Here is a 7548-nt window from a genome sequence, read left to right as displayed (position 1 = left end):
CCCGACCATATCACTATAGATGTTATTTCCCATATGCACCTTATGATCTTCAAGCTTCAACTCCTTCATTTTCACAAGTCCTTCCTTTCTCTTAGACACATGTCGCGTCGCCTCTCAATCTATACCCTGAGAGATTGCTATATGCGATCAATGATTCATATATAATGTATACTAATTCTCGTTCTTCATTTATTTGTTTTCGTGAAGTCTCCTTCTTAGTTCTATTTGGGCAATTATTCTTAAAATGCTCAATTTTTTTACAAAAGAAACATGCTCCCCTAATTGCAGTCTTGGAGTTCTTGGTTTGCACTGGGCGCTTCTTGTTGAATTTATTCTTCTTAAATTTTTTGAAGAATGTGCCTTTAGGCTTGAACTTGTGAGAATTTGCTGGGAAGAATTCTTGAGTATTCATAACTTCTTCCTTTTTGTCTTTTGACATGTGCTCTTGCTCAAGAGTTAATTGCAGAGAGAGCTCTGTTAGAGTAAGGCTTTTCTGGTTTAACCTCATGGCAATTGACACCATCTTCCATGTTGGAGGAAGACTATTTAATATGGTGGAGATTTGCATATGCTCGAGAATATTATTTCCTGCTATGGCTAAGTCCTTAGCCATTACCAACATTCGATTCACATGATCGACTACGTTATCTCACTCTTTCATCTTACAAGAGTTGTACTTCTCTAGAAGAAGTTAAATATAGGCTTCTGAAGTCATATCATACTTTTTCTTGACTTCTTCCATTATTTTTTTTGCAGTGTCAAAATCTTCAAATACTCGGATGAGATCATCTTGCATAAATGTTAGAAAAGTTGCTCGAGCAAGTTGATCGTCTTCAATAAACTTGTTGTAAGCTTTCTTCTCTTCTTCAATTGATTTATCAGTTAATGAAGATTTTGCATTGTTCAATACGTATAGGGTCTTGTCATGTGTCAATAGATATTTTATTTTTCATCTTCACATTCCAAAATTTGTCCCATTGAGTTTTTTATTTTGGACAACTCTGCCATGACTACTCGATTTGCTATTTTCCTAATTATGAACAAATATAAGAATTAATAAAATATATTCCAACTAATATTTATAAATATAACTAGTTTTAATCCTTCTAAACTAGTTTATCATGCAATATGATCTTTAAGTATGCAAGAAACTCACAAAAAATGCTAAATTTAAGCACTTTTTGAAAAAAAATAAGTAAAGGTGGTTTTCTGAAACTCAAAACCACTTTTCTGCAATTTCAGAAAGTATTTAAGAGGGGTTCTGTGTAAACCTGTTTCTGCAACTTTCTGAGTTAATCAGAAAGTTCAAACACTTTTCTGTAATTTTTTAGAAAGGCAGATGCCTTTTTAAGCAAAATTGAAAACAGAAACCTCAAAATAAAATTTTTTGATTTAAACAAAAAGATTTGATCCCCTTTCTGTAATTTCAGAAAAGATCAGTGCCTTTCCAAAATTATAAAATTTATTGAAGTAATAAGAAAAGAAAAGAACTACTTTTCTGCAATTTTAGAAAAGTTAGATACAGGTTGTTTCTATTTTTTTTTAAGAAAATTAACCTATTTTCCAAAATTTCAATAAATTTCAGGTTTATTATGATTTTTTTAACGTTTATAAGTTAAAATAAAGAGGAACCTGATTAGGGTTCCTTTTTGTTAAAAAAAAAAGGATTCAGAGAAAAAAGTTCAGAGAAAGCCATTGTCGGAGCCGTGCTCGATTTTTCAGCAAAAAATCTTTCGGCGACTCCCTCCGACCTGCCGACGATTCCCAGGTATACCAGAATCCCTTTTCCCTTCCTCTTTTTCATTTGTTTTTTTGGCAACGAGCGGCAACCCGATGATTTTTCTGGCAATGGGTTGCAACCAGGTGCTATTTCCGCTGAGTCGCTGGTTCCTATTCCGTTTGGGCGTTAGCTGCTGCCGCCGCCTACGATTTTTCAGCAATGGCTCGCCGAATCAACCCGTACCAACGTTGGCCCGCGTTCTTCAGCCGCCTGCTACGTTGTGGGTTTTCCAGCAACAACCCAACATATTCGGGCGCACTCAGTTTTAGCATCGTCCAGTCGGTTCGACGTTCGATTTTTCTAGCAAAAAGAAGCACTATCCGGTCGATCCCCTTCTTGAGGTAATCTCTTGGATTTTTTTCTTCTCTGCCAACTGACCAAGACGCCGGTCAGGCGGCAGCTCACGACGTCCACCTCCGGCGACTGCACATGGTACCCGGCTTCCTGTCGGTGCCAGAGTGGATGTTACTTGCACGATGATCGGCATCGAACCGACGTTCTTTTGCCAATGACGAAAGTTTTTTTTTCTTTTGGGTTTTCCAGCAGTAACCCTACAGAATAGAGGAAACCACTGGAACCCAATTTGGGCGTGCGTGGTTTCAACGCAAGCCATAGTCGGTTCGACGATAAATTTTTTTTATTTACCCTGATAAATTGAGTTTTCTCAAACAAAAAAATCTCACTGACCTTAATTGCTTATTTTCCTGTTTGAATTGTTTGTTTTTCTTTTTTTCGACGATGGTGATGCAAAAATATCGACGTGTACACTTTCACCGACATGTATTTGTCAAACCCGCACAACTTGGCTTTGATACCAATGTTGGGAAGCGACTTCATACAGAGCCCAATTTGCAGTGGGATGAAGGCTTCGCAGTTATGCTCGAAATCGCCAGGGAGTCCGAACTCTCAACACTCTTCTTTGTTTAATGCTATAAATTTTGTGTATATTGTGTTGTATATACCATACATTGTTTCACTTGCATTTTATAGACTACGAAGAGGGTTCAAGCTTTGGGACACAACTCCTGGGAGAAATCCCTTCATCCCTCAATAGACTCTTCTCTTTAAATGTGTCTGTTGAAATAGCTTTCAACCTCAAAAGACACTTCTCTTGGAACATGACGGTTGAAATAACCACTCTAAGAGTCACTTATGGCCATATGATCTTACATATTTTAGTGATTTCACGGAAAAACTGCGCGGTGCGGTAGAGACTATATATATATATATGTATATATATATAGAGAGAGAGAATGAAAACCTACCCAATAAAAACATGTCAAGTTTTATTAGATTTTTTTAGTATTTTTTCAAAATTTTGACATACAGATGTTATCTATATGTTTGTTTCAGTTCTTGAAGCATTTTATTCTGATGCATAAGTTTCAAAAATCCACAACTTACAATTTTAGTATTGATTTCGAGTAAATCAATCATGCTGAACACATCTGTACAGTCAGAATTTAAAAATAAAAATCAACATTTTTTCATTAAGTATGTTTGACATGTTTTTAGTGGGTAGTTTTCATTCCTCTCTCTCTATATATAAAAAAACAGAGACTTATTGTTGAGCATTTCGGAAACGCGTCATTTTTGGCATACAGCATCATTTATTCTAACTTAAATATACAATCTGAAAATGAAATCCGACTTGTTTAACTGGTTAGACTTGAAAAAACGTTAGTTCAAGTATAGAATGGACAGATGTGCGTACAAATCCATAGCATTGACATTGCCGTAATTTCAACTTATATAGAAAGAGATAGATAGAGAGTGTTTTTCACTGGTCTTATTATATTTTTTAGTGATTCCACGGGCAACAACGAAGGCGGATCAGGTCATGCTGAACATGAGCGTTTTTGCTCATGTTGACATCGTGGCCATCCGATTTACATTTTAAAAAAAGCTCATAAGTCAACAAAACCACGTGGTATTATTCAAAATGCAAACAGACGGCCACGATGTCAGCATGAGCAAAAACGCTCATGTTCAGCATGACCTGATCTGCGTCCCCAAGCTAAGCGGTGCGATATATATATATATATATATATATATATATATATATAGAGAGAGAGAGAGAGAGAGAGAGACGCTCGAGAAAACTCTCTTTGGAAGGAGCGCACATACCAACATATATTCCAAATCCCCGTCCTTACCCCTCTCTCTCTCTCGAAGTTTCGATAAGGGAGGGGGAAGATGGTGATGAGCATCGTGTTGTTTGCCATCCTATTCATATGCGGCGGCCGCCTTCTCAACTCTTTCCTCTCCTCCTCCTCCCCAACAAAAGCCATGGCTTGGCTCTCTTCCCTCTTCACCATCTCCTCCCTCCCACCCTCTCCCTCCCCACCTCCCCCAAAATCCACCAAAGAGACCGACCTCCGCCGAGTTTTCGCTATGTTCGACCGCAACAACGACGGCCTCATCACCCGCCAGGAGCTCAAGGACTCCTTGTACAACTTGGGCCTGTTCATCTCCGACAAGGACTTGGTCTCCACTCTCCACAAGTTGGACACCAATGGCGATGGCTCCCTCGATCTCGATGAGTTCTGCGTGCTCTACGAGTCGATGGTGGCCGGCGGCGGAAGCGAGAAGAAAGAAGTGGGGGTAGATGCAGAAGCAGAAGAAGGGGAGTTGAAGGAGGCGTTCGATGTGTTCGATGAGAACGGAGATGGGTTCATCACGGTCGACGAGTTGGAGTCTGTGCTGCGCTCGCTGGGGCTGAAGCAAGGACGGAGGTTGGAGGATTGTAGGCAGATGATTGGGAGGGTGGATGCTGATGGAGATGGGAGGGTGAACTTCAAGGAGTTTCAGCTGATGATGAAGTCAGGTGGGTTCAAATCCCTCTCTTGAAATGTGGCTCTGCTTCTTCATTTCTGTTTATGTAAATAGTTAAGAAGTTAGGCTATGGGTGAAAGAAACTTTTGTATCAGAAGAAAAGTTTTCTTTTTTTTTCTAATTGATGCTGAAATTTGAAACTTTAATTTTTTTTTCTTACTTCACCTGCTGAGCATGATCAAGAGGAACTGAATTCTCTGTGCAATAGGCCTTGCTTGTAATGAGAAAGGAAGCTTGGAATGCTAACATATCTAATTCACCCAACCCAACGGTACCCATTTTGAAAATGTAAATAGTTTCATGACAGGTTATTTTTTTCATATGGGTGATGAGACCTTTTTGGAACAGGAAGGCTGTTTTTCTTCTTCTTCTTATGCAAAATTCTGTTTCAAATGAAAAAATCGAAATTGTTTCATGATTTCCTCTTCTTACTCTTCTTCTCATAGATTTTCTTCATGGTTGAGATTATGCAACAGAGTGTCCTAACCCATAGTTTTCTTTTTGGGCTTTTTCAGTTAAAAAAGAAGGTAATTTAATGAGGATTGGCTCTTAATTAAATTTATAGTCTATAGACCATATAAAACTTATATCAATGCCATTGTTAATAGTTTCTTTTCATAAAAAGTATGCACAGTGAGTATGGTTTTGATTCAAGTTCTCTTCTACATGGGAAAACCGTTCAATGTCTTCCATCTTACCAATCGTCAATCGTGCACTTATTTTATATAGAATTGGTACAAACTAATGAAGAGAATAATATTGCTTTAAGGCTGTACCAGTTCATTTCATCCAAAAACTAAGTTGGTTGTTTACCAAGAAGTTAAAGGGTCGTTACTTTCATTAGCAACGCCAAGGGTTAAGCCCACTGAGTTTTATGCTGTCAGGACAGTGATAATAAGTATGGCAGGTAAAGCCAACGCGCTTAGGTCTTTGATTTTAGAAACGGGTTTGTCGTGTAAATATAAAAAAAAAGAAGTGAAAATTGGGTCCCACCGAGTGACGAAGTTACAGGTATCAAATATAAAGTATATCTTGAGGGACAACTAACCGTGTGGGGCCCATACTGAGTCTAACGCGGTCCCCCCCCCCCCCAAAGCTCTGCTTTTCTCCTGCAGAACTTCGGCGTGATGAGTGCCACATACCATTCTTGCAAGCCACTCTCTTACAGCCTTTTTATTCTCCTCCCCCATGCGCGTACTTGAAAAATCTATGTCAACCATTTATATTTTTAATAGTCTTTTTATAGTTTAATTATTTTTAATTATTCTTAAAACTTTTAATAACCACATAGATCTAGTATCCATGCCAGTGATAAGTAGTTTACTTTTACAAAATAGAAGCACTATGGTTTATGTTTTGACATTAATTTTCTCTTCAAGATGTGGGAAATATTTAATTTTCTTTATTCTACCAAGTATTATGATATTGAGTCCCAAAGGGCTCTCCCTCCTTGAGCAATGGGGTCTAAAAGTCATCACCTGTCACAGTAGGGCCAAGGATCGAAACGTGTGGGCGACAGTTCGAGGGACTAGATCTATAGTAATACTAATAGCCCGCAGTTGTACCAGTCGTACCAGAGATTTTTTTTTTTGGGGGGTCCCACAACTGTGTTTGGCTTGGTCTGGATTTTTGCCTGTCTAATACAAACCCCCCAAAAAAAAATCAGATTGGGGTATGTCTAGTTATAAACATACACTTTTGTGGGCTGTCCAAATCGTTTCTATGGACAAATTGGTCGTTTCTGAAGGTGTGGTGTGGGACATTATTGTTATTTGCAACCTTGAGATGGCAAGTAGGCCCCAGCTAGTCAGGAAGTTAGGTTAGGTATAATACGTAAAGTACACCTTGAGGAGAACCAACTAACCCTGTCCGTGTGGGGACAGTTTGAGCCTTACGTGGTTTCTACTCAATGTGATATGCAGTGCATCATTTCATTTAAAGCTACGCGCTTCCAGCTTCTTTTTGCCCCCATTAACAACTACTTGTAAATCTTTATGCTACGACATGTGTTAGACACCCTTTATTTTATTATTTGTTTTTTAAGTATATTATTTGTATAACTAAATTTGAGTTTTCTAGTAATTTCTGATTTTAATTTTTAATTGGAAAATTTGAAAGAAATGCTTTATTTCAAATATCTAAAGAATATGTCTAGCCATGCCCTTTTCATAAAATTCTTATGCTCATTGTCTTCAATTTCAGAAGTTGGTATCCATATGGGCTTTGTTTGGATTAGGGGGTAGATTGGAACAAGGCAAGCATAGGAAATACTTTTCTCCAGAATCGTTTCTCCCACCTCAGTGGAGAAACAATAGTTCTCTATAGAGATGAGACTGTTGTGCCTCAGCCATTTCTTCAGATAAACCACCCTTGGTTTGTGTTTGCCTTTGGTGAGAAATGAATTCTACCGGAAAATGCTTGCTTGGAATTCACAGTCCTCTCTCTCCAAACTCCAGGTGCCTGTTTAGATAGATTCTAATGGCCGGCACAGGTGGTAAAACCTGTTTCATAAGATGCTTTGTCCAAACGGCGGAATGTCGACATAATCTGCTTCCATGGAATTCATTTTCAGCAAAACCAAACACAATCTTATACACTGGCCATACATTAAACATTCAGTGCAGAATGGGAGGATCCTGCCTGATCCAAATCTGAATGTGAATTTTGTGCAAACAATCCAATTCTGAATAAGATCCGAAGATGTAAACTTGGTTCTGGATCTGAAATATATATGGCGATGCTGGATCAATGTAAAAGAAAACTGAAATCAAGGTTTTTACATGTAAAAATGTGCACATTGATTGAACTAGAACCAAATCCAAGCATAGAACCGACATAAAAGACTGGTCTGAACCCAAAGATGTAAAATATAATCTGGTCCAAATGCCCTTTTGGATCTTATTCCAATGATCTGTATCTGAAAATAAAGTGTT

The 7548-nt window shown here is 38.2% G+C and overlaps 1 pseudogene across 1 annotated transcript; it reads left to right on the top strand.

Moving 5' to 3' along the window:
* Positions 1 to 3854: 3854 nt before the first annotated feature.
* LOC149842003 (calmodulin-like protein 3 pseudogene) lies at positions 3855 to 5027 on the top strand (annotated as a pseudogene). Its single transcript, XR_016431024.1, has one exon. The product of XR_016431024.1 is annotated as a calmodulin-like protein 3 pseudogene (transcript).
* Positions 5028 to 7548: the final 2521 nt, after the last annotated feature.

This window comes from Nuphar pumila, chromosome 3 (genome assembly GCF_984573655.1).
Source record: "Nuphar pumila chromosome 3, dmNupPumi1.hap1.1, whole genome shotgun sequence".
Lineage (NCBI taxonomy): Eukaryota > Viridiplantae > Streptophyta > Magnoliopsida > Nymphaeales > Nymphaeaceae > Nuphar > Nuphar pumila.
The sequence above is the reverse complement of the archived record's forward strand: the minus strand, read 5'-3'. Positions and strand labels throughout refer to the sequence as shown.